Consider the following 25,430-nt stretch of genomic DNA (forward strand, 5'->3'; position numbering starts at 1 on the left):
ATCGACCTTATCTCAGGCCGAAAACGCGTTTTCTGCATTGTGCCATAACTTTGCAGGGAAGCTTCAGAACATGAAAATTTCACCTCCGACTATAGCAGAAAGGGTCTTTCTAGTAGATGCACATCAAATCTAAGCTGTCTGAAGTGTTTTTCCAAACATATCAACATTATTATGTTTGGCGTTTCGGAATCGACCTTATCTCAGGCTGAAAACGCGTTTTCTGCATTGTGCCATAACTTTGCAGGGAAGCTTCAGAACATGAAATTTTAACCTCCCACTATAGCAGAATGGGTCTTTCTAGTAGTTGCACATCAAATCTTAGCTGTCTGAAGTGTTTTTCCAAAGTTATAAACATTTTTATGTTTGGCATTCCGGAATCGACCTTATCTCAGGCTGAATACGCGTTTTCTGCATTGTGCCCTAACTTTGCAGGGAAGTTTCAGAACTTGAAATTTACACCTCCCACTATAGCAGAAATGGTATTTCTAGTAGTTGCACGTCAAATCTAAGCTGTCTGATGTGTTTTTCGAAAGTTATCAAAATTTTTTGGTTTGGCGTTCCGGAACCCACCTTATCTCAGTCTGAAAACGCGTTTTCTGCCTTGTGCCATAACTTTGCAGGGAAGCTTCACAACATGAAATTTTCACCTCCCACTATAGCAGAAAGGGTCTTTCTAGTAGTTACACATCAAATCTAAGCTGTGTGAAGTGTATTTCCAAAGTTATAAACATTTTTATGTTTGGCGTTCTGGTACCCACCTTATCTCAGGCTGAATACACGTTTTCTGCATTGTGCCATAACTTTGCAGGGAAGCTTCAGAACATGAAATTTTCACCTCCCACTATAGCAGAAAGGGTCTTTCTAGTAGTTGCACATCAAATCTTAGCTGTCTGAAGTGTTTTTCCAAAGTTATCAACATACTTATGTTTGGCGTTCCGGAATCGACCTTATCTCAGGCTGAAAACGCGTTTTCTGCATTGTGCCATAACTTTGCAGGGAAGGTTTAGAACATGATATTTTCACCTCCCACTATAGCAGAAAGGGTCTTTCTAGTAGTTACACATCAAATCTAAGCTGTGTGAAGTGTATTTCCAAAGTTATAAACATTTTTATGTTTGGCGTTCTGGTACCCACCTTATCTCAGGCTGAATACACGTTTTCTGCATTGTGCCATAACTTTGCAGGGAAGCTTCAGAACATGAAATTTTCACCTCCCACTATAGCAGAAAGGGTCTTTCTAGTAGTTGCACATCAAATCTAAGCTGTCTGAAGTGTTTTTCCAAAGTTATCAACATACTTATGTTTGGCGTTCCGGAATCGACCTTATCTCAGGCTGAAAACGCGTTTTCTGCATTGTGCCATAACTTTGCAGGGAAGGTTTAGAACATGATATTTTCACTTCCCACTGTAGCAGAAAGGGTCTTTCTCGTAGTTGCACATCAAATCTAAGCTGTCTGAAGTGTTTTTCGAAAGTTTTCAACATTTTTATGTTTGGTGTTCCTGAATCGACCTTATCTCTGGCCGAAAACACGTTTTCTGCATTGTGCCATAACTTCTCAAGGAAGCTTCCGAACATGAAATGTTCACCTGCCACTATAGCAGATAGGGTCTTTCTAGTAGTTGCACATCAAATCTAAGCTGTCTGAAGTGTTTTTCCAAAGTTATCACCCTTTTTATGTTTGGCGTTCCGGAGCCCACCTTATCTCAAGCTGAAAACGCGTTTTCTACATTGTGACATAACTTTTCAGGGAAGCTTCAGAACATGAAATTTTCACCTCCCACTATAGCAAAAAGGGTCTTTCTAGAAGTTGCTCATCAAATCTAAGCTGTCTGAAATGTTTTTCCCAAGTTATCAACATTTTTATATTTGGCGTTCCGGAAACCACCTTATCTCAAGCTGAACGCGCGTTTTCTGCATTGTGCCAAAACTTTGCAGGGAAGCTTCAGAACATGAAATTTTCATACCCCACTATAGCAGAAAGGGTCTTTCTAGTAGTTGCACATCAAATCTAAGCTGTCTGAAGTGTTTTTCCAAAGTTATCAACATTTTCATGTTTGGCGTTCCGGAATCAACCTTATTTCAGGCTGAAAACGCGTTTTACGCATTGTGCCATAACTTTGCAGGAAAGCTTCAGAACATGAAATATTCAATTCCCACTAAAGCAGAAAGGGTCTTTCTCCTACTTGCACATCAAATCTAAGCTGTCTGAAGAGTTTTTCGAAAGTTTTCAACATTTTTATATTTGGCGTTCCTGAATCGACCTTATCTCAGGCTGAAAATGCGTTTTCTGCATGGTACCATAACCTTGCAGGGAATCTTCAGAACATGAAATTTTCAACTCCCACTACAGTGGAAAGGGTCTTTCTAGTCGTTGCACATCAAATCTAAGCTGTCTGAAGTGTTTTTCGAAAGTTATCAACATTTTTACGTTTGTCGTTCCGGAATCGACCTTATCCCAGGCTGAAAACGCGTTTTACGCATTGTGCAATAACTTTGCAGGGAAGCTTCAGAACATGAAATTTTCACCTTCCACTATAGCAGAAAGGGTCTTTCTAGTAGTTGCATATCAAATCTAAGCTGTCTGAAGTGTTTTTCCAAAGTTATCAACATACTTATGTTTGGCGTTCCGGAATCGACCTTGTCTCAGGCTGAAAACGCGTTTTCTGCATTGTGCCATAACTTTGCAGGGAATCTTCAGAACATGAAATTTTCACCTCCCACTATAGCAGAAAGGGTCTTTCTAGTAATTGCACATAAAATCTAAGTTGTCTGAAATGTTTTTCGAAAGTTATCAACATTTTTATGTTTGGCTTTCCGGAACCCACCTTATCTCAGGCTGAAAACGCGTTTTCTGCATTGTGCCATAACTTTGCAGGGAAGCTTCAGAAAATGAAATTTTCACTTCCCAATATAGCAGAAAGGGTCTTTCTAGTAGTTGCACATCAAATCTAAGCTGTCTGAAATGTTTTTCCAAAGTTATCAACATTTTTATGTATGGTGTTCCGGAACCCACCATATCTCAGGCTGAAAACAGGTTTTCTGCATTGTGCCATAACTTTGCAGGGAATCTTCAGAACATGAAATTTTCACGTCCCACTATAGTAGAAAGGGTCTTTCTAGTAGTTGCAGATCAAATCTAAGCTGTCTGATCTGTTTTTCCAAAGTTATCAAAATTTTTATGTTTGGCGTTCCGGAATCGACCTTATCTCAGGCTGAAAATGCGTTTTACGCATTGTGCCATAACTTTGGAGGGAAGCTTCAGAAAATGATATTTTCACCTCCCACTATAGCAGAAAGGGTCTTTCTAGTAGTTGCACATCAAATATAAGCTGTCTGAAGTGTTGAACCAAAGTTATCAAAATTTTTACGCTTGGCGTTCCGGAACCCACCTTATCTCAGGCTGAAAACGCGTTTTATGTATTGTGCCATAACTTCTCAGGGAAGCTTCAGAACATGAAATGTTCAAGTCCCACTATTGCAGAAAGGGTCTGTCTAATAGTTGCACATCAAATCTAAGCTGTCTGAAATGTTTTTCCAAAGTTATCAACATTTTTACGTTTGGCGTTCCGGAACCCACCTTATCTCAGGCTGAACTTGCGTTTTCTGCATTGTGCCATAACTTTGCAGGGAAGCTTCAAGACATGAAATTTTCACCTCCCACAATAGCCGAAAGAGTCTTTCTAGTAGTTGCACATCAAATCTAAGCTGTCTGAAGTGTTTTTCGAAAGTTATCAACATTTTTATGTTTGGCGTTCCGGAATCGACCTTATCTCAAGCTGAAAACGTGTTTTCTGCATTGTGCCATAACTTTGCAGGGAAGCTTCAGAACATGAAATGTTCACCTCCCACTATAGCAGAAAGGGTCTTTCTAGTAGTTGCACATCAAATCTAAGCTGTCTGAAGTGTTTTTCGAAAGTTATCAACATTTTTATGTTTGGCGTTCCAGAATCGACCTTTATCTCAGGCTGAAAATGCGTTGTCTGCATTGTGCCATAACTTTGCAGGGAAGCTTCAGAACATGAAATTTTCACCTCCCACTGTAGCAGAAAGGGTCTTTCTAGTAGTTGCAGATCAAATCTAAGCTGTCTGATGTGTTTTTCCAAAGTTATCAACATTTTTATGTTTGGCGTTCCGGAATTGACCTTATCTCAGGCTGAAAAGGCGTTTATTGCATAGTGCCATAACTTTGCATGGAAGCTTCAGAACATGAAATGTTCACCTCCCACTATAGCTGAAAGGGTCTTTCTAGTAGTTCTGATCAAATCTAAGCTGTCTGATGTGTTTTTCCAAAGTTATCAAAATTTTTATGTTTGGCGTTCCGGAATCAACCTTATCTCAGGCTGAAAACGCGTTTTCCGCATTGTGCCATAATTTCTCAGGGAAGCTTCAGAACATGAAATGTTCAAGTCCCACTATAGCAGAAAGGGTCTATCTAGTAGTTGCACATCAAATCTAAGCTGTCTGAAGTGTTTTTCGAAAGTTATCAACATTTTTATGTTTGGCGTTCCGGAATCGACCTTATTTCAAGCTGAAAACGCGTTTTCTGCATTGTGACATAACTTTGCAGGGAAGCTTCATAACATGAAATTTTAACCTCCCACTATACCAGAAAGGGTCTTTCTAGTAGTTGCACATCAAATCTAAGCTGTCTGAAGTGTTTTTCGAAAGTTATCAACATTTTTATGTTTGGCGTTCCGGAACCTACCTTATCTCAGACTGAAAAGGCGTTTTCAGCATTGTGCCATAACTTTGCAGGGAAGCTTCAGAACATGAAATTTTCATCTCCCACTATCCCAGAAAGGGTCTTTCTAGTAGTTGCACATCAAATCTAAGCTGTCTGATGTGTTTTTCCAAAGTTATCAACATTTTTATGTTTGGCGTTCCGGAATCGACCTTATCTCAGGCTGAAAACGCGTATTACGCATTGTGCCATAACTTTGCAGGGAAGCTTCAGAACATGAAATGTTCACCTCCCACTATAGCTGAAAGGGTCTTTCTAGTAGTTCTGATCAAATCTAAGCTGTCTGATGTGTTTTTCCAAAGTTATCAAAATTTTTATGTTTGGCGTTCCGGAATCAACCTTATCACAGGCTGAAAACGCGTTTTCCGCATTGTGCCATAGTTTTGGAGGGAACTCAGAAAATGAAATTTTCAACTCCCACTATAGCAGAAAGGGTCTTTCTAGTAGTTGCACATCAAATCTAAGCTGTCTGAAGTGTTGAACCAAAGTTATCAACACTTTTATGCTTGGCGTTCCGGAACCCACCTTATCTCAGGCTGAAAACGCGTTTTCTGTATTGTGCCATAACTTCTCAGGGAAGCTTCAGAACATGAAATGTACAAGTCCCATTATTGCAGAAAGGGTCTTTCTAGTAGTTGCACATCAAATCTAAGCTGTCTGAAGTGATTTTCGAAAGTTATCAACATTTTTATGTTTGGCGTTCCGGAATCGTCCTTATCTCAGGCTGAACACGGGTTTTCTGCATTGTGCAATAACTTTGTAGGGAAGCTTCAGGACATGAAATTTTCACCTCCCACTATACCAGAAAGGGTCTTTCTAGTAGTTGCACATCAAATCTAAGCTGTCTGATGTGTTTTTCCAAAGTTATCAACATTTTTATGTTTGGCGTTCCAGAATCGACCTTATCTCAGGCTGAAAACGCGTTTTACGCATTGTGCCATAACTTTGCAGGGAAGCATCAGAAAATGAAATTTTCACCTCCCACTATAGCAGAAAGGGTTTTTCTAGTAGTTGCACATCAAATCTAAGCTGTCTGAAGTGTTTTACAAAAGTTATCATCATTTTTATGTTTGGCGTTCCGGAACCCACCTTATCTCAAGCTGAAAACGCGTTTTCTGCATTGTGCCATAACTTTGCTGGGAAGCTGAAGAACATGAAATGTTCACCTCCCACTATAGCAGAAAGGGTCTTTCTCGTAGTTGCACATCAAATCTAAGCTGTCTGAAGTGTTTTTCGGAAGTTATCAACATTTTTATGTTTGGCGTTCCAGAATCGACCTTATCTCAGGCTGAAAACGCGTTGTCTGCATTGTGCCATAACTTTGCATGGAAGCTTCCGAACATGAAATTTTAACCTCCCACTATAGCAGAAAGGGTTTTTCTAGTAGTTGCACATGAAATCTAAGATGTCTGATGTGTTTTTCCAAAGTTATCAACATTTTTATGTTTGGCGTTCCGGAATCGACCTTATCTCAGGCTGAAAACGCGTTTTACGCATTGTGCCATAACTTTGCAGGGAAGCTTCAGAACATGAAATTTTCACGTCCCACTATAGTAGAAAAGGTCTTTCAAGTAGTTGCACATCAAAACTAAGCTGACTGAAGTGTTTTTCAAAAGTTATCAACATTTTTATGTTTGGCGTTCCGGAACCAACCTTATCTTAAGCTGAAAACGCGTTTTCTGCATTGTGCCATGACTTTGCAAGGAAGCTTCAGAAAATGAAATTTTCACCTCCCACTATAGCAGAAAGGGTTTTTCTAGTAGTTGCACATCAAATCTAAGCTGTCTGAAGTGTTTTTCCAAAGTTATCAACATTTTTATGTTTGGCGTTCCGGAATCAACCTTATCTCAGGCTGAAAACGCGTTTTCTGCATTGTGCCATAACTTTGCAAGGAAGCTTCAGAACATGAAATTTTCACCTCCCACTGTAGCAGAAGGGGTCTTTCTAGTAGTTGCACATCAAATCTAAGCTGTCTGAAGTGTTTTTCGAAAGTTATCAACATTTTTATGTTTGGCGTTCCGGAATCGACCTTATCTCAGGATGAAAATTTGTTTCCTGCATTGTCCCATAACTTTCCATGGAAGCTTCAGAACATGAAATTTTGACCTCCCACGATAGCAGAAAGGTTCTTTTTAGTAGTTGCACATCAAATCTAAGCTGTCTGAAGTGTTTTACAAAAGTTATCATCATTTTTATGTTTGGCGTTCCGTAACCCACCTTATCTCAAGCTGAAAACGCGTTTTCTGCATTGTGCCATAACTTTGCTGGGAAGCTGAAGAACATGAAATGTTCACCTCCCACTATAGCAGAAAGGGTCTTTCTCGTAGTTGCACATCAAATCTAAGCTGTCTGAAGTTTTTTTCGGAAGTTATCAACATTTTTATGTTTGGCGTTCCAGAATCGACCTTATCTCAGGCTGAAAACGCGTTTTACACATTGTGCCATAACTTTGGTGTGAAGCTTCAGATCATCGAATATTCACCACCCACTATAGCAGAAAGGGTCTTTCTAGTAGTTGCACATCAAATCTGAGCTGTTTGAAGCGTTTTTCCAAAGTTATCAACATTTTTATGTTTGGCGTTCCGGAATCAACCTTATCTCAGGCTGAAAATGCTTTTTTTGCATTGTGCCATAACTTTGCAGGGAAGCTTCAGAACATGAAATTTTCTCCTCCCACTATATCAGAAAGGGTCTTTCTAGTAGTTGCACATCAAATCTAAGCAGTTTGAAGTGTTTTTCCAAAGTTATCAACATTTTTATGTTTGGCGTACCGGAATCGACCTTATCTCAGGCTGAAAACGCGTTTTCTGCATTGTGCCATAACTTTGCAGGGAAGCTTCAGAACATGAAATTTTAAACTTGCGCTATAGCAGAAAAGGTCTTTCTAGTAGTTGTACATCAAATTTATGCTGTCTGAAGTATTTTACCAAAGTTATCCACATTTTAATGTTTGGCGTTCTGGAATCGACCTTATCTCAGGCTGAAAACGCGTTTTACGCATTGTGCCATAACTTTGCATAAAGCTTCAGAACATGTAATTTTCACCTCCCACTAAAGCAGAAAGGGTCTTTCTAGTAGTTGCAGATAAAATCTAAGCTGTCTGAAATGTTTTTCCAAAGTTATCAACATTTTTTTGTTTGGCGTTCTGGAACCCACCTTATCTCAGTCTGAAAATGTGTTTTCTGCATTGTGCCGTAACTTTGCAGGGAAGCCTCAGAACAGGAAATTTTCACCTCCCGCTATAGTAGAAAGGGTCTTTCGAGTAGTTGCACATCGAATCTAAGCTGTCTGATGTGTTTTTCCAAAGTTATCAACACTTTTATGTTTGGCGTTCCGGAATCGACCTTATCTCAGGCTGAAAACGCGTTTTACGCATGGTGCCATAACTTTGCAGCGAAGCTTCAGAACATGAAATTTTCACCTCCCACTATAGCAGAAAGGGTCTTTCTAGTAGTTGGACATCAAATCTAAGCTGTCTGAAGTGTTTTTCCAAAGTTATCAACATTTTAATGTTTGGCGTTCTGGAACCCACCTTATCTCAGTCTCAAAATGTGTTTTCTGCATTGTGCCGAAACTTTGAAGGGAAACCTCAGAACATGAAATTTTCAACCTCCCGCTATAGCAGAAAGGGTCTTTCTAGTAGTTGCACATCTAATCTAAGCAGTTTGAAGTGTTTTTCCAAAGTTATCAACATTTTTATGTTTGGCCTACCGGAATCGACCTTATCTCAGGCTGAAAACGCGTTTTCTGCATTGTGCCATAACTTTGCAGCGAAGCTTCAGAACATGAAATTTTCACCTCCCACTACAGCAGAAAGGGTCTTTCTCGTAGTTGCACATCAAATCTAAGCTGTCTGAAGTGTTTTTCGAAAGTTTTCAACATTTTTATGTTTGGTGTTCCTGAATCGACCTTATCTCAGGCTGAAAACGCGTTTCCTGCTTTGTGGCATAACTTTGCAGGGAAGCTTCAGAACATCGAATTTTCACCTCCCACAATGGCAGAAATGGTCTTTCTAGTAGTTGCACATCAAACCTAAGCTGTCTGAAGTGTTTTTCCAAAGTTATCAACATTTTTATGTTTGGCGTTCCGGAATCGACCTTATCTCAGGCTGAAAACGCGTTTTACACATTGTGCCATAACTTTGGTGGGAAGCTTCAGATCATCGAATATTCACCACCCACTATAGCAGAAAGGGTCTTTCTAGTAGTTGCACATCAAATCTGAGCTGTTTGAAGCGTTTTTCCAAAGTTATCAACATTTTTATGTTTGGCGTTCCGGAATCAACCTTATCTCAGGCTGAAAATGCTTTTTTTGCATTGTGCCATAACTTTGCAGGGAAGCTTCAGAACATGAAATTTTCTCCTCCCACTATATCAGAAAGGGTCTTTCTAGTAGTTGCACATCAAATCTAAGCAGTTTGAAGTGTTTTTCCAAAGTTATCAACATTTTTATGTTTGGCGTACCGGAATCGACCTTATCTCAGGCTGAAAACGCGTTTTCTGCATTGTGCCATAACTTTGCAGGGAAGCTTCAGAACATGAAATTTTAAACTTGCGCTATAGCAGAAAAGGTCTTTCTAGTAGTTGTACATCAAATTTATGCTGTCTGAAGTATTTTACCAAAGTTATCCACATTTTAATGTTTGGCGTTCTGGAATCGACCTTATCTCAGGCTGAAAACGCGTTTTACGCATTGTGCCATAACTTTGCATAAAGCTTCAGAACATGTAATTTTCACCTCCCACTAAAGCAGAAAGGGTCTTTCTAGTAGTTGCAGATAAAATCTAAGCTGTCTGAAATGTTTTTCCAAAGTTATCAACATTTTTTTGTTTGGCGTTCTGGAACCCACCTTATCTCAGTCTGAAAATGTGTTTTCTGCATTGTGCCGTAACTTTGCAGGGAAGCCTCAGAACAGGAAATTTTCACGTCCCGCTATAGTAGAAAGGGTCTTTCTAGTAGTTGCACATCGAATCTAAGCTGTCTGATGTGTTTTTCCAAAGTTATCAACACTTTTATGTTTGGCGTTCCGGAATCGACCTTATCTCAAGCTGAAAACGCGTTTTACGCATGGTGCCATAACTTTGCAAGGAAGCTTCAGAACATGAATTTTTCACCTCCCACAATGGCAGAAAGGGTCTTTCTAGTAGTTGCACATCAAATCTAAGCTGTCTGAAGTGTTTTTCCAAAGTTATCTACATTTTTATGTTTGGCGTTCCGGAATCGACCTTATCTCAGGCTGAAAACGTTTTTTCTGCATTGTGCCATAACTTTGCAGGGAAGCTTCAGAAAATGAAATTTTCACATCCCACAATAGCAGAAAGGGTCTTTCTCGTAGTTGCACATTAAAGCTAAGCTGTCTGAAGTGTTTTTCCAAACTTATCAACATTTTTATGTTTGGTGTTCCGGAGTCGACCTTATCTCAGGCTGAAAACGCTTTTTACGCATTGTGCCACAACTTTGCATAAAGCTTCAGAACATGAAATTTTCACCTCCCACTATAGCAGAAAGGGTCTTTCTAGTAGTTGCAGATCAAATCTAAGCTGTCTGAAATGTTTTTCCAAAGTTATCAACATTTTTATGTTTGCCGCTCTGGAACCCACCTTATCTCAGTCTGAAAACGTGTTTTCTGCATTGTGCCATAACTTTGCAGGGAAGCCTCAGAACATCAAATTTTCACATCCCACTATAGCAGAAACGGTCTTTCTAGTACTTGCACATCAAATCTAAGCTGTCTGAAGTGTATTTCAAAAGTTATCAACTTTTTTATGTTTGGCGTTCCGGAATCGACCTTATCTCAGGCTGAAAACGCGTTTTCGGAATTGTGCCATAACTTGGCAGGGAAGCTTCAGAACATGAAATTTCCACCTCCCACTATAGCAGAAAGGGTCTTTCTAGTAGTTGCACATCAAGTCTAAGCTGTCTGATATGTTTTTCCAAAGTTATCTACTTTTTTCTGTTTGGCGTTCTGGAACCCACCTTATCTCAGTCTGAAAACGCGTTTTCTTCATTGTGCCATAACTTTGCAGGGAAGCTTCAGAACATGAAATTTTCACATCCCACTATAGCAGAAAGGGTTTTTCTAGTAGTTGCACATCAAATCTAAGCTGTCTGAAGTGTTTTTCCAAAGTTATCAACATTTTTATGTTTGGCGTACCGGAATCGACCTTATCTCAGACTGAAAACGCGTTTTACGCATTGTGCCATAACTTTGCAGGGAATTTTCAGAACATGAAATTTTCACCTCCCACTATATCAGAAAGGGTCTTTCTAGTAGTTGCACATCAAATCTAAGCTGTCTGAAGTGTTTTTCCAAAGTTATCAACATTTTTATGTTTGGCGTTCTGAAATCAACCTCATCTCAGGCTGAATACGCGTTTTCTGCATTGTGCCATAACTTTGCAGGGAACCTTCAGATCATGAAATGTTCATTTCCCACTATAGCAGAAAGGGTCTTTCTAGTAGTTGCTCATCAAATCTAAGCTGTCTGAAGTGTTTTTCCGAAGTTATTAATATTTGTATGTTTGGCGTTCCGGAGTCGACCTTATGTCAGGCTGAAAACGCTTTTTACGCATTGTGCCATAACTTTGCATAAAGCTTCAGAACATGAAATTTTCACCTCCCGCTATAGCAGAAAGGGTCTTTCTAGTAGTTGCAGATCAAATCTAAGCTGTCTGAAATGTTTTTCCAAAGTTATCAACACTTTTATGTTTGGCGTTCTGGAACCCACCTTATCTCAGTCTGAAAATGTGTTTTCTGCATTGTGCCGTAACTTTGCAGGGAAGCCTCAGAACATGAAATTTTCTCCTCCCGCTATAGTAGAAAGGGTCTTTCTAGTAGTTGCACATCGAATCTAAGCTGTCTGAAATGTTTTTCCAAAGTTATCAACATTTTTATGTTTGGCGTTCCGGAATCGACCTTATCTCAGGCTGAAAACGCGTTTTACGCATTGTGCCATAACTTTGCATAAAGCTTCAGAACATGAAATTTTAACCTCCCACTATAGCAGAAAGGTTTTTTACGTAGTTGCATATCAAATCTAAGCTGTCTGAAGTGTTTTTCCAAAGTTATCAACATTTTTATGTTTGGCGTTCTGGAATCGACCTTATCTCAGGCTGAAGACGCGTTTTACGCATTGTGCCATAACTTTTCAGAGGAGCTTCAGAACATGACATTTTAAACTTCCTCTATGGCAGAAAGGGTCTTTCAAGTAGTTGCACATTCAAGCTAAGCTGTCTGAAGTGTTTTTCCAAACTTATCAACATTTTTATGTTTGGCGTTCCGGAACCCATCTTATCTCAGGCTGAAAACGCGTTTTCTGCATAGTGCCATACCTTTGCAGGGAAGCTTCAGAACATGAAATTTTCACCTCCCACTATAGCAGAAAGGGTCTTTCTTGTAGTTGCACATCAATTGTAAGCGGTCTGAAGTGTATTTCAAAAGTTATCAACTTTTTTATGTTTGACGTTCCTGAATCGACCTGATCACAGGCTGAAAACGCGTTTCACGCATTGTTCCATAACTTTGCCGTGAAGCTTCAGAACATGAAATTTTCACCTCCCACAATGGCAGAAAGGGTCTTTCTCGTAGTTTCACGTGAAATCTCAGCTGTCTGAGGTGTTTTTCCAAAGTTATCAACATTTTTATGTTTGGCGTTCCGGAATCGACCTTATCTCAGGCTGAAAACGCGTTTTAAGCATTGTGCCATAACTTTGCAGGAAACTTCAGAATAAGAAATTTTAACCTCCCACTGTTGCAGAAAGGGTCTGTCTTGTAGTTGCACATCAAATCGAAGCTGTCTGAAGTGTTTTTCCAAAGTTATCAACATTTTCATGTTTGGCGTTCCGGAATCGACCTTATCTCAGGCTGAAAACGGGTTTTACGCATTGTGCCATAACTTTGCATAAAAAATCAGAATATGAAATTTTCACCTCCCACTATAGCAGAAAGGGTCTTTCTAGTAGTTGCAGATCAAATCTAAGCTGTCTGAAGTGTTTTTCCAAAGTTATCAACATTTTTATGTTTGCCGTTCTGGAACCCACCTTATCTCAGGCTGAAAACGCATTTTCTGCATTCTGCCTTAACTTTGCAGGGAAGCTTCAGAACATGAAATTTTCACCTCCCACTATAGCAGAACATGTCTTTCTAGTAGTTGCACATCAAATCTAAGCTGTCTGAAGTGTTTTTCCAAAGTTATCAACATTTTTATGTTTGGCGTTCCGGAATCGACCTTATGTGAGGCTGAAAACGCGTTTTCTGCATTGTGCCATAACTTTGCAGGGAAGCTTCAGAACAAAAATTTTTCACCTCCCACTATAGCAGAAAGGGTCTCTCTAGTAGTTGCACATCAAATCTAACCCGTCTGAAGGGTTTTTCCAAAATTATCAACATTTTTATGTTTGGCGTTCCAGAACCCACCTTTTGTCAGGCTGAAAATGCGTTTTCTGCATTGTGCCACAACTTTGCAGGGAAGCTTCAGAACATGAAATTTTAACCTCCCACTATAGCAGAACAGGTCTTTCTAGTAGTTGCACATCAAATCTAAGCTGTCTGAAGTGTTTTTCCGAAGTTATCAACATTTTTGTGTTTGGCGTTCCGGAATCAACCTTATGTGAGGCTGAAAACGCGTTTTCTGCATTGTGCCATAACTTTGCAGGGAAGCTTCAGAACAAAAATTTTTCACCTCCCACTATAGCAGAAAGGGTCTTTCTAGTAGTTGTACATCAAATCTAAGCTGTCTGAAGTGTTTTTCGAAAGTTTTCAACATTTTTATGTTTGGTGTTCCTGAATCGACCTTATCTCAGGCTGAAAACGCATTTTACGCATTGTGCCAAAACTTTGCAGGAAAGCTTCAGAACATGAAAATTTCACCTCCCACTATAGCAGAAAGGGTCTCTCTAGTAGTTGCACATCAAATCTAAACTGTCTGAAGTGTTTTTCCAAAGTTATCAACATTTTTATGTTTGGCGTTCCGGAACCCAGCTTTTGTCAGGCTGAAAATGCGTTTTCTGCATTGTGCCATAACTTTGCAGCGAATCTTCAGAACATGACATTTTAACCTCCCACTATAGCAGAAAGGGTCTTTCTAGTAGTTGCACATCAAATCTAAGCTGTCTGAAGTGTTTTTCCAAAGTTAGCAACATTTTTATGTTTTCCGTTCTGAAATCAACCTCATCTCAGGCTGTAAACGAGTTTTACGCATTGTGCCAGAACTTTGCAGCGAAGCTTCAGAACATGAAATGTTCATTTCCCACTATACCAGAAAGGGTCTTTCTAGCAGTTGCACATCAAATCTAAGCTGTCTGAAGTGTTTTTCCGAAGTTATCAACATTTTTGTGTTTGGCGTTCCGGAATCAACCTTATGTGAGGCTGAAAACGCGTTTTCTGCATTGTGCCATAACTTTGCAGGGAAGCTTCAGAACAAAAAATTTTCACCTCCCACTATAGCAGAAAGGGTCTTTCTAGTAGTTGCAAATCAAATCTAAGCTGTCTGAAGTGTTTTTCCAAAGGTCTCAACATTTTTATGTTTGGCGTTCTGGAACCCACCTTATCTCAGGCTGAAAACGCTTTTTTTGCATTGTGCCATAACTTTGCCGGAAAGCTGCATAATATGAAATTTTCACCAAATCTAAGCTGTCTGAAGTGTTTTTCCAAAGTTATGAACATTTTTATGTTTGGCGTTCCGGAATCGAACTTATCTCGGGCTGAATACGCGTTTTGTTCATTGTGCCATAACTTTGCATGGAATTTTCAGAACATGAAATTTTCACCTTCCACTATAGAAGAAAGGGTCTTTCTAGTAGTTGCAAATCAAATCTGAGCTGTCTGAAATGTTTTTCCAAAGTTCTCAACATTTTTATGTTTGGCGTTCTGGAAACCACCTTATCTCAGGCTGAAAACGTGTTTTCTGCATTGTGCCATAACTTTGCAGGAATGCTGCCTAATATGAAATTTTCACCTCCCACTATAGCAGAAGCGGTCTTTCTAGTAGTTGCACATCAAATCTAAGCTGTCTGAAGTGTTTTTCCAAAGTTATCAACATTTTTACGTTTGCCGTTCTGAAATCAACCTCATCTCAGGCTGAAAACGCGTTTTACGCATTGTGCCAGAACTTTGCAGCGAAGCATCAGAACATGACATTTTCTCCTCCCACTATAGCAGAAAGGGTCTGTCTTGTAGTTGCACATCAAATCTAAGCTGTCTGAAGTGTTTTTCGAAAGTTTTCAACTTTTTTATGTTTGGTGTTCCTGAATCGACCTTATCTCAGGCTGAAAACGCGTTTTCTGCATTGTGCCATAACTTTGCAGGGAAGCTTCAGATCATGAAATGTTCATTTCCCACTATAGCAGAAAGGGTCTTTCTAGTAGTTGCACATCAAATCTAAGCTGTCTGAAGTGTTTTTCCGAAGTTATCAACATTTTTGTGTTTGGCGTTCCGGAATCAACCTTATGTGAGGCTGAAAACGCGTTTTCTGCATTGTGCCATAACTTTGCAGGGAAGCTTCAGAACAAAATTTTTTCACCTCCCACTATAGCAGAAAGGGTCTTTCTAGTAGTTGCACAACAAATCTAAGCTGTCTGAAGTGTTTTTCGAAAGTTTTCAACATTTTTATGTTTGGTGTTCCTGAATCGACCTTATCTCAGGCTGAAAACGCATTTTACGCATTGTGCCATAACTTTGCAGGAAAGCTTCAGAACATGAAAATTTCACCTCCCATTATAGCAGAAAGGGTCTCTCTAGTAGTTGCACATCAAATCTAACCTGTCTGAAGTGTTTTTCCAAAGTTATCAACATTTTTATGTTTGGCGTTCCGGAACCCACCTTTTGTCAGGCTGAAAATGCGTTTTCTGCATTGTGCCACAACTTTGTAGGGAAGCTTAAGAACATGAAATTTTAACCTCCCACTATAGCAGAACGGGTCTTTCTAGTAGTTGCACATCAAATCTAAGCTGTCTGAAGTGTTTTTCCAAAGTTATCAACATTTTTATGTTTGGCGTTCCGGAACCCACCTTTTGTCAGGCTGAAAACGCGTTTTCTGCATTGTGCCATAACTTTGCAGCGAAGCTTCAGAACATGAAATTTTAACCTCCCACTATAGCAGAAAGGGTCTTTCTAGTAGTTGCACATAAAATCTAAGCTGTCTGAAGAGTTTTTCCAAAGTCAGCAACATTTTTATGTTTGCCGTTCTGAAATCAACCTCATCTCTGGCTGAAAACGAGTTTTACGCATTGTTCCAGAACTTTGCAGCGAAGCTTCAGAACATGAAATGTTCATTTCCCACTATAGCAGAAAGGGTCTTTCTAGTAGTTGCACATCAAATCTAAGCTGTCTGAAGTGTTTTTCCGAAGTTATCAACATTTTTGTGTTTGGCGTTCCGGAATCAACCTTATGTGAGGCTGAAAACGCGTTTTCTGCATTGCGCCATAACTTTGCAGGGAAGCTTCCGAACAAAGATTTTTCACCTCCCACTACAGCAGAAAGGGTCTTTCTAGTAGTTGCAAATCAAATCTAAGCTGTCTGAAGTGTTTTTCCAAAGTTCTCAACATTTTTATGTTTGGCGTTCTGGAACCCACCTTATCTCAGGCTGAAAACGCGTTTTCTGCATTGTGCCATAACTTTGCCGGAAAGCTGCATAATATGAAATTTTCACCAAATCTCAGCTGTCTGAAGTGTTTTTCCAAAGTTATAAACATTTTTATGTTTGGCGTTCCGGAATCGATCTTATCTCGGGCTGAATACGCGTTTTCTTCATTGTGCCATAACTTTGCATGGAATTTTCAGAACATGAAATTTTCACCTTCCACTATAGCAGAAAGGGTCTTTCTAGTAGTTGCAAAACAAATCTAAGCTGTCTGAAATGTTTTTCCAAAGTTCTCAGCATTTTTATGTTTGGCGTTCCGGAATCGACCTTATGTGAGGCTGAAAACGCGTTTTCTGCATTGTGCCATAACTTTGCAGGGAAGCTTCAGAACAAAAAAATTTCACCTCCCACTATAGCAGAAAGGGTTTTTCTAGTAGTTGCACATCAAATCTAAGCTGTCAAAAGAGTTTTTCCAAAGTTATCAATATTTTTATGTTTGGCGTTCCAGAATCAACCTTATCTCAGGCTGAAAACGCGTTTCCTGCATTGTGGCATAACTTTGCAGGGAAGCTTCAGAACATCGAATTTTCACTTCCACAATGGCAGAAATGGTCTTTCTAGTAGTTGCACATCAAATCGAAGCTGTTTGAATTGTTTTTCCAAAGTTATCAACACTTTCATGTTTGGTGTTCCGGAATCAACCTTATCTCAGGCTGAAAACACGTTTTACGCATTCTGCCATAACTTTGCAGGAAAGCTTCAGAACATGAATTTTTAACCTCCCACAATGGCAGAAATGGTCTTTCTAGTAGTTGCACATCAGATCAAAGCTGTCTGAAGTGTTTTTCCAAAGTTTTCAACATTTTCATCTTTGGCGTTCCGGAATCGACCATATCTCAGGCTGAAAACGCGTATTCTGCACTGTGCCTTAACTTTGCAGGGAAGCTTCAGAACATGACATTTTCACCTCCCACTATAGCAGAAAGGGTCTTTCTAGTAGTTGCACATCAAATCTAAGCTGTCTGAAGTGTTTTCCCGAAGTTATCAACATTTTTCTGTTTGGTGTTTCGGAATCGACCTGATCTCAGGCTGAAAACGCGTTTTCGGAATTGTGCCATAACTTTGCAGGGAAGCTTCAGAACATGAAGTTTTCACCTCCCACTATATCAGAAAGGGTCTTTCTAGTAGTTGCTCGTCAAATCTAAGCTGTCTGAAGTGTTTTTCCAAAGTTATCAACATTTTTATGTTTGGCGTTCTGGAACCCACCTTATCTCAGTCTGAAAACGTGTTTTTTGCATTGTGCCATAACTTTGCAGGGATGCCACAGAACATGAAAATTTCACCTCCCACTATAGTAGAAAGGGTCTTTCTAGTAGTTGCACATCAAATCTAAGCTGTCTGAAGTGTTTTTCCAAATTTATCAACATTTTTATGTTTGGCGTTCCGGAACCGACTTTATCTCAGGCTGAAAACCTTTTTTTCCGCATTGTGCCATAACTTTGCAAGGAAGCTTCAGAACATGAAATTTTAAAGTTCCACTGTAGCAGAAAGGGTCTTTCTAGTAGTTGCACATCAAATCTAAGCTGTCTGAAGTGTTTTTCCAAAGTTATCAACATTTTTATGTTTGGCGTTCCGGAATAAACCTTATCTCAGGCTGAAAACGCGTTTTCTGCATTGTGCCATAACTTTGCTTGGAAACTTCAGAACATGAAATTTTCACTACCCACTATAGCAGAAAGGGTCTTTCTGGTATTTGCATATCAAATCTAAGCTGTCTGAAGTCTTTTTCCAAAGGTATCAACATTTTTATGTTTGGCTTTCCGGAATCGATCTTATCTCAGGCTAAAAATGCGTTTTCTGCATTGTGCTATAACTTTGCAGGGAAGGTTCAGAACATGGAATTTTCACCTCCCACTATAGCAGAAAGGGTCTTTCTAGTAGTTGCACATCAAATCTAAGCTGTCTACAGTGTTTTTCCAAAGTTATCAACATTTTTATGTTTGGCGATCCGGAATCGACCTTCTCTCAGGCTGAAAACGCGTTTCACGCATTGTGCCATAACTTTGCAGGGAAGCTTCAGAACAGGACATTTTCACCTCCCGCTATATCAGAAAGGGTCTTTCTAGTAGTTGCACATCAAATCTAAGCTGTTTGAAGTGTTTTACTGATGTTATCAACTTTTTTATGTTTGGCGTTCCGGAACCGACCTTATCTCAGGCTGAAAACGGGTTTTACGCATTGTGCCATAACTTTGCAGGGAAGCTTCAGAACATGGAATTTTCACTACCCACTATAACAGAAAGAGTCTTTCTAGTAGTTGCACATCAAATCTAAGCTGTCTACAGTCTTTTTCCAAAGTTATCAACATTTTTATGTTTCTTATCTCAGGCTGAAAACGCGTTTTTCGCAGCATGCCATAAATTTGCAGGGAAGCTTCAGAAAATGAAATTTTCACCAGCCACAATAGCAGAAATGGTCCTTCCAGTAGTTGCACATGAAATCTAAGCTGTCGAAAGTGTTTTTCCAAAGTTATCAACATTTTTATGTTTGGCATTCCGGAATCAACCTTATCTCAGGCTGAAAACGCGTTTTCTGCATTGTGCATTTGATGTGCAACTACTAGAAAGACACTTTCTGCTATAGTGGGAGGTTAAAATTTCATGTTCTGAAGCTTTCCTGAAAAGTTATGGCACAATGCACAAAAACGCTTTTCAGCCTGAGATAAGGTGGGTTTCGGAACGCCAAACATAAAAGTGTTGATAACTTTGGAAAAACACTTCAGACAGTTTAGATTTGATGTGCAACTACTAGAAAGACCCTTTCTGCTATCGTGGGAGGTTAAAATTTCATGTTCTGAAGCTTCCCTGAAAAGTTATGGCACAATGCGTAAAAACGCTTTTCAGCCTGAGATAAGGTGGGTTTCGGAACGCCAAACATAAAAGTGTTGATAACTTTGGAAAAACACTTCAGACAGTTTAGATTTGATGTGCAACTACTAAAAAGACCCTTTCTGCTATAGTGGAAAATTAACATTTCATGATCTGAAGGTTCCCTGCAAAGTTTTGGCAAAATATGTAAAACGCATTTTCAGCCTGAGATTAGGTGGGTTCCAGAACGCCAAACATAAAAATGTTGATAACTTTGGAAAAACACTTCAGACAGCTTAGATTTGATGTGCAACTCCTCGACAGACCCTATCTGCTATAGTGGGAGGCGAACATTTCATGTTCTGAAGCTTTCCTGCAAAGTTATGGCACAATGCAGAAAACGCGTTTTCAGCCTGAGATAAGGTGGGTTCCAGAACGCCAAACATAAAAATGTTGATAACTTTGGAAAAAAACTTCAGACAGCTTAGATTTGATGTGCAACTCCTCGAAAGACCCGATCTGCTATAGTGGGAGGCGAACATTTCATGTTCTGAAGCATCCCTGCAAAGTTATGCAACAATGCAGGAAACGCGTTTTCAGCCAGAGATTAGGTGGGTTCCAGAACGCCAAACATAAAAATGTTGATAACTTTGGAAAAACACTTCAGACAGCTTAGATTTGATGTGCAACTACTAGAAAGACCCTTTTAGCTACAGTGGGAGGTGAAAATTCCATGTTCTGAAGCTTCCCTGCAAAGTTATGCCACAATGCAGGAAATGCGTTTTCAGCCTGAGATGAGGTCGATTCCGAAACGCCAAACATAAAAATATTGATAACTTTGGAAAAACACTTCAGACAGCTTAGATTTGATGTGCAACTACTAGAAAGACACTTTCTGCTATAGTGGGAGGTGAAAATGTCATGTTCTGAAGCTTCCCTGCAAAGTTATGGCACAATGCAGAAAAGGCGTTTTCAATAAGGTGCGATCCGGAACGCTAAACATAAAAATGTTGATAACTTTGGAAAAACACTTCAGACAGCTTAGATTTGATGTGCAACTCCTCGACAGACCCTATCTGCTATAGTGGGAGGCGAACATTTCATGTTCTGAAGCTTTCCTGCAAAGTTATGGCACATTGCAGAAAACACGTTTTCAGCCTGAGATAAGATCGATTCAGGAACGCCAAACATAAAAATATTGAAAACTTTCAAAAAACACTTCAGACAGCTTAGATTTGATGTGCAAGTATGAGAAAGACCCTTTCTGTTATAATGGGAATTGAAAATTTCATGTTCTGAAGCTTCCCTCCAAAGTTATGGCACAATGCAAAAAAAGCGTTTACAGCCTGAGATAAGGTCGATTCCGGAATGCCAAACATAAAAATGTTGATAACTTTGGAAGAACACTTCAGACAGTATAGATTTGATGTGCAACTACTAGAAAGACCCTTTCTGCTATAGTGGGAGGTGAAAATTTCATGTTCTGAAACTTCCCTGCAAAGTTATGGCACATTGCAGAAAACGCATTTTCAACCTGAGATAAGGTCGATTCAGGAACGCCAAACATAGAAATGTTGAAAACTTTCAAAAAACACTTCAGACAGCTAAGATTTGATGTGCAAGTACGAGAAAGACCCTTTCTGCTATAATGGGAATTGAAAATTTCATGTTCTGAAGCTTTCCTCCAAAGTTATGCCACAATGCAGAAAACGCGCTCACAGCCTGAAATAAGGTGGGTTCCGGAACGCCAAACATAAAAATGTTGATAACTTTGGAAAAACACTTCAGACAGCTTAGATTTGATTTGCAACTACTAGAAAGACCCTTTCTGCTATAGTGGGAGGTGAAAATTTGATGTTCTCAACCTTCCCGGCAAAGTTATGAAACAATGTGTAAAAGGCGTTTTCAGCCTGAGATAAGGTCGATTCCGGAACGCCAAACATAGAAATGTTGATAACTCAGGAAAAACTCTACAGACAGCTCAGATTTGATGTGCAACTACTAGAAATACCCTTTCTGATGCAGTGGGAGGAGAAAATTTCATGTTCTGAAGTCGCCCTGCAAAGTTATGGCACAATGCAGAAAACGCGATTTCAGCCTGAGATAAGGTGGGTTCCAGAACGCCAAACATAAAAATGTTGATAACTTTGGAAAAACACTTCATACAGCTTAGATTTGATGTGCAACCATTAGAAATACCCTTTCTGATATAGTGGGAGGTGAAAATTTCATGTTCTGAAGCTTCCCTGCAAAGTCATGGCACAATGCAGAAAACCTGTTTTCAGCCTGAGATAAGGTGGTTTCCAGAACGCCAAACATAAAAATGTTGATAACTTTGGAAAAACACTTCATACAGCTTAGATTTGATGTGCAACTACGAGAAAGACCCTTTCTGCTATAGTGGGAGGTGAAAATATCATGTTCTGAAGCTTCCCTGCAAAGTTATGGCACAATGCGTAAAACGCGTTTTCAGCTTGACATGAGGTTGATTTCAGAACGCCAAACCTAAAAATGTTGATAACTCAGGAAAAACTCTACAGACAGCTGAGATTTGATGTGCAACTACTAGAAAGACGGTTTCTGCTATAGTGGGTGGAGAAAATTTCATGTTCTGAAGCTTCCCTGCAAAGTTATGGCACAATGCAGAAAACGCGTTTTCGGCCTGAGATAAGGTCGATTCAGGAACACCAAAACATAAAAATGTTGAAAACTTTCGAAAAACACTTCAGACAGCTTAGATTTGATGCGCAACTACAAGAAAGACCCTTTCTGCTATAGTGGGAGGTGAAAATATCATGTTCTGAAGCTTCCCTGCAAAGTTATGGCACAATGCGTAAAATGCGTTTTCAGCCTGAGATAAGGTGGGTTACAGAACGCCAAAATAAAAATGTTGATAACTTTGGAAAAACACTTCAGACAGCTTAGATTTGATGTGCAACTACTAGAAAGACCCTTTCTGCTATAGTTGGAGGTGAAAATTTCATGTTCTGAAGTTTCCTTGCAAAGTTATCGCACAATGCAGAAAACACGTTTTCAGTCTGAGATAAGGTTGATTCGGGAACGCCAAACATAAGAATGATGATAACTTTGGAAAAACACTTCAGACAACTTAGATTTTATGTGAAACTACTAGAAATACCCTTTCTGCTATAGTGGGACGTGAAAATTTCATATTCTGAAGCTTCCCTGAAAAGTTTTGGCACAATGCAGAAAACGCGTTTTCAGCCTGAGATTAGGAGGGTTCCAGAACGCCAAACATAAAAATGTTGATAACTTTTGAAAAACACTTCAGACAGCTTAGTTTGTTGTGCAACTACTAGAAAGACCCTTTCTGCTGAAGTGGGAGGTGAAAATTTCATGTTCTAAAGCTTCCCTGCAAAGTTATGGCACAATGCAGAAAACGCGTTTTCGGCCTGAGATAAGGTGATTCAGGAACACCAAACATAAAAATGTTGAAAACTTTCGAAAAACACTTCAGACAGCCTAGATTTGATGTGCAACTACGAGAAAGACCCTTTCTGCTATAGTGGGAGGTGAAAATATCATGTTCTGAAGCTTCCCTGCAAAGTTATGGCACAATGCGTAAAACGCGTTTTCAGCCTGAGATGAGGTTGATTTCAGAACGCCAAACATAAAAATGTTGATAACTCAGGAAAAACTCTACAGACAGCTTAGATTTGATGTGCAACTACTAGAAATACCCTTTCTGATACAGTGGAAGGAAAAATTTCATGTTCTGAAGTCGCCCTGCAAAGTTATGGCACAATGCAGAAAACACGTTTTCAGTCTGAGATAAGGTTGATTCCGGAACCCCAAACATAAGAATGTTGATAACTTTGGAAAAACACTTCAGACAACTTAGATTTGATGTGCAACTATTAGAAATACCCTTTCTGATATAGTGGGAGGTGAAAATTTCATGTTCTGAAGCATCCCTGCAAAGTTATTTCACAATGCAGGAAACGCGTTTTCAGCCTGAGATAAGGTCGATTCCGGATCGCCAAACATAAGAATGTTGATAACTTTGGAAAAACACTTCAGACAGCTTAGATTTGATGTGCAACTACTAGAAAGACCCTTTCTGCTATAGTGGGATGTTAAAATTTCATGTTCTGAAGCTTCCCTGCAAAGTTATGGCACAATGCAGAAAACGCGTTTTCAGCCTGAGATAAGGTGGGTTCCAGAACGCCAAACATAAAAATGTTGATAACTTTGGAAAAACACTTCAGACAGCTTAGATTTGATGTGCAACTCCTCGAAAGACCCTATCTGCTATAGTGGGAGGCGAACATTTCATGTTCTGAAGCATCCCTGCAAAGTTATGCAACAATGCAGGAAACGCGTTTTCAGCCTGAGATAAGGTCGATTCCGGAACGCCAAACATAAAAATATTGATAACTTTGGAAAAACACTTCAGACAGCTTAGATTTGATGTGCAACTACGAGAAAGACCCTTTCTGCTATAGTGGGAGGTGAAAATTTCAAGTTCTGAAGCTTCGATGCAAAGTTATGGCACAATGCGTAAAACTCGTTTTCAGCCTGAGATGAGGTTGATTTCAGAACGCCAAACATAAAAATGTTGATAACTTTGGAAAAACACTTCAGACAGCTTAGATTTGATGCGCAACTACGAGAAAGACCCTTTCTGCTATAGTGGGAGGTGAAAATTTCATGTTCAGAAGCTTCCCTGCAAAGTTATGGCAGAATGCGTAAATCGCGTTATCAGCCTGAGATAAGGTCGATTCCGGAACGCCAAACATAAAAATGTTGATAACTTTGGAAAAACAGTTCAGACAGCTTAGATTTGATGTGCAACTACTAGAAAGACCCTTTCTGGTATTGTGTGAGTTGAAAATTTCATGTTCTGAAGCTTCCCTGCAAAGTTATGAGACAATGCAGAAAACAATTTTTCATCCTGAGATAAGGTCAATTCCGGAACGCCAAACATAAAAATGTTGATAACTTTGGAAAAACACATCAGACAGCTTAGATTTGATCTGCAACTACTTGAAAGAGCCTTTCTGCTATAGTGGGAGGTTAAAATTTCATGTTCGGAAGCTTCCATGCAAAGTTATGGCACAATGCAGACAACTCGTTTTCAGCCTGAGATAAAGTCGATTCTGGAACGCCAAACATAAAAATGTTCATAACTTTCGAAAGACACTTCAGACAGCTTAGATTTGATGTGAAACTACTAAAAAGACCATTTCTGCTATAGTGGGATGTGAACATTTCATGTTCTGAAGCTTCCCTGCAAAGTTATGGCACAATGCAGAAAACGTGTTTTCAGCCTGAGATAAGGTTGATTCTGGAACGCCAAACATAAAAATGTTGATAACTTTGGAAAAACACATCAGACAGCTTAGATTTGATCTGCAACTACTAAAAAGACCCTTTCTGCTATAGTGGGAGGAGAACATTTCATGTTCGGACGCTTCCCTGCAAAGTTATGGCACAATGCAGACAATGCGTTTTCAGCCTGAGATAAGGTCGATTCTGGAACGCCAAACATAAAAATGTTGATAACTTTCGAAAAACACTTCAGACAGCTTAGATTTGATGTGCAACTACTCGAAAGACCCTTTCTGCTTTAGTGGGATGTTGAAATGTCATGTTCTGAAGCTTCCCTGCAAAGTTATGGCACACTGCAGAAAACGCGTTTTCAGCATGAGACAAGGTCAATTACGGAATGCCAAACATAAAAATATGATAACTTTGAAAAAACACTTCAGACAGCTTAGATTTGATGTGCAACTACTAGAAAGACCCTTTCTGCTATGGTGGGAGGTGAAAATTTCATGTTCTGAAGTTTCCCTGTAAAGTTGTGGCACAATGCAGAAAACGCGCTTTCAGCCAGAGATAAGGTCGATTCTGGAATGCCAAACATAAAAATGTTGATAACTTTGGAAAAACACTTCAGAGAGCTTAGATTTGACGTGCAACTACTAGAATGACCCTTTCTGCTGTAGTGGGAGTTGAAAATTTCATGTTCTGACGCTTCCCTGCAAAGTTATGGCACAATGCAGAAAACGTGTTTTCAGCCTGAGATAAGGTCGATTCAGGAACGCCAAATATAAAAATGTTGAAAACTATCGAAAAACACTTCAGACAGCTTAGATTTGATGTGCAACTACTAGAAAGACCCTTTCTGCTATAGTGGGATGTTGAAATGTCATGTTCTGAAGCTTCCCTGCAAAGTTATGGCACAATGCAGAAAACGCGTTTTCAGCATGAGACAAGGTCA

This window comes from Synchiropus splendidus, chromosome 16, assembly GCF_027744825.2.
Source record: "Synchiropus splendidus isolate RoL2022-P1 chromosome 16, RoL_Sspl_1.0, whole genome shotgun sequence".
In the NCBI taxonomy this organism is placed as follows: domain Eukaryota; kingdom Metazoa; phylum Chordata; class Actinopteri; order Syngnathiformes; family Callionymidae; genus Synchiropus; species Synchiropus splendidus.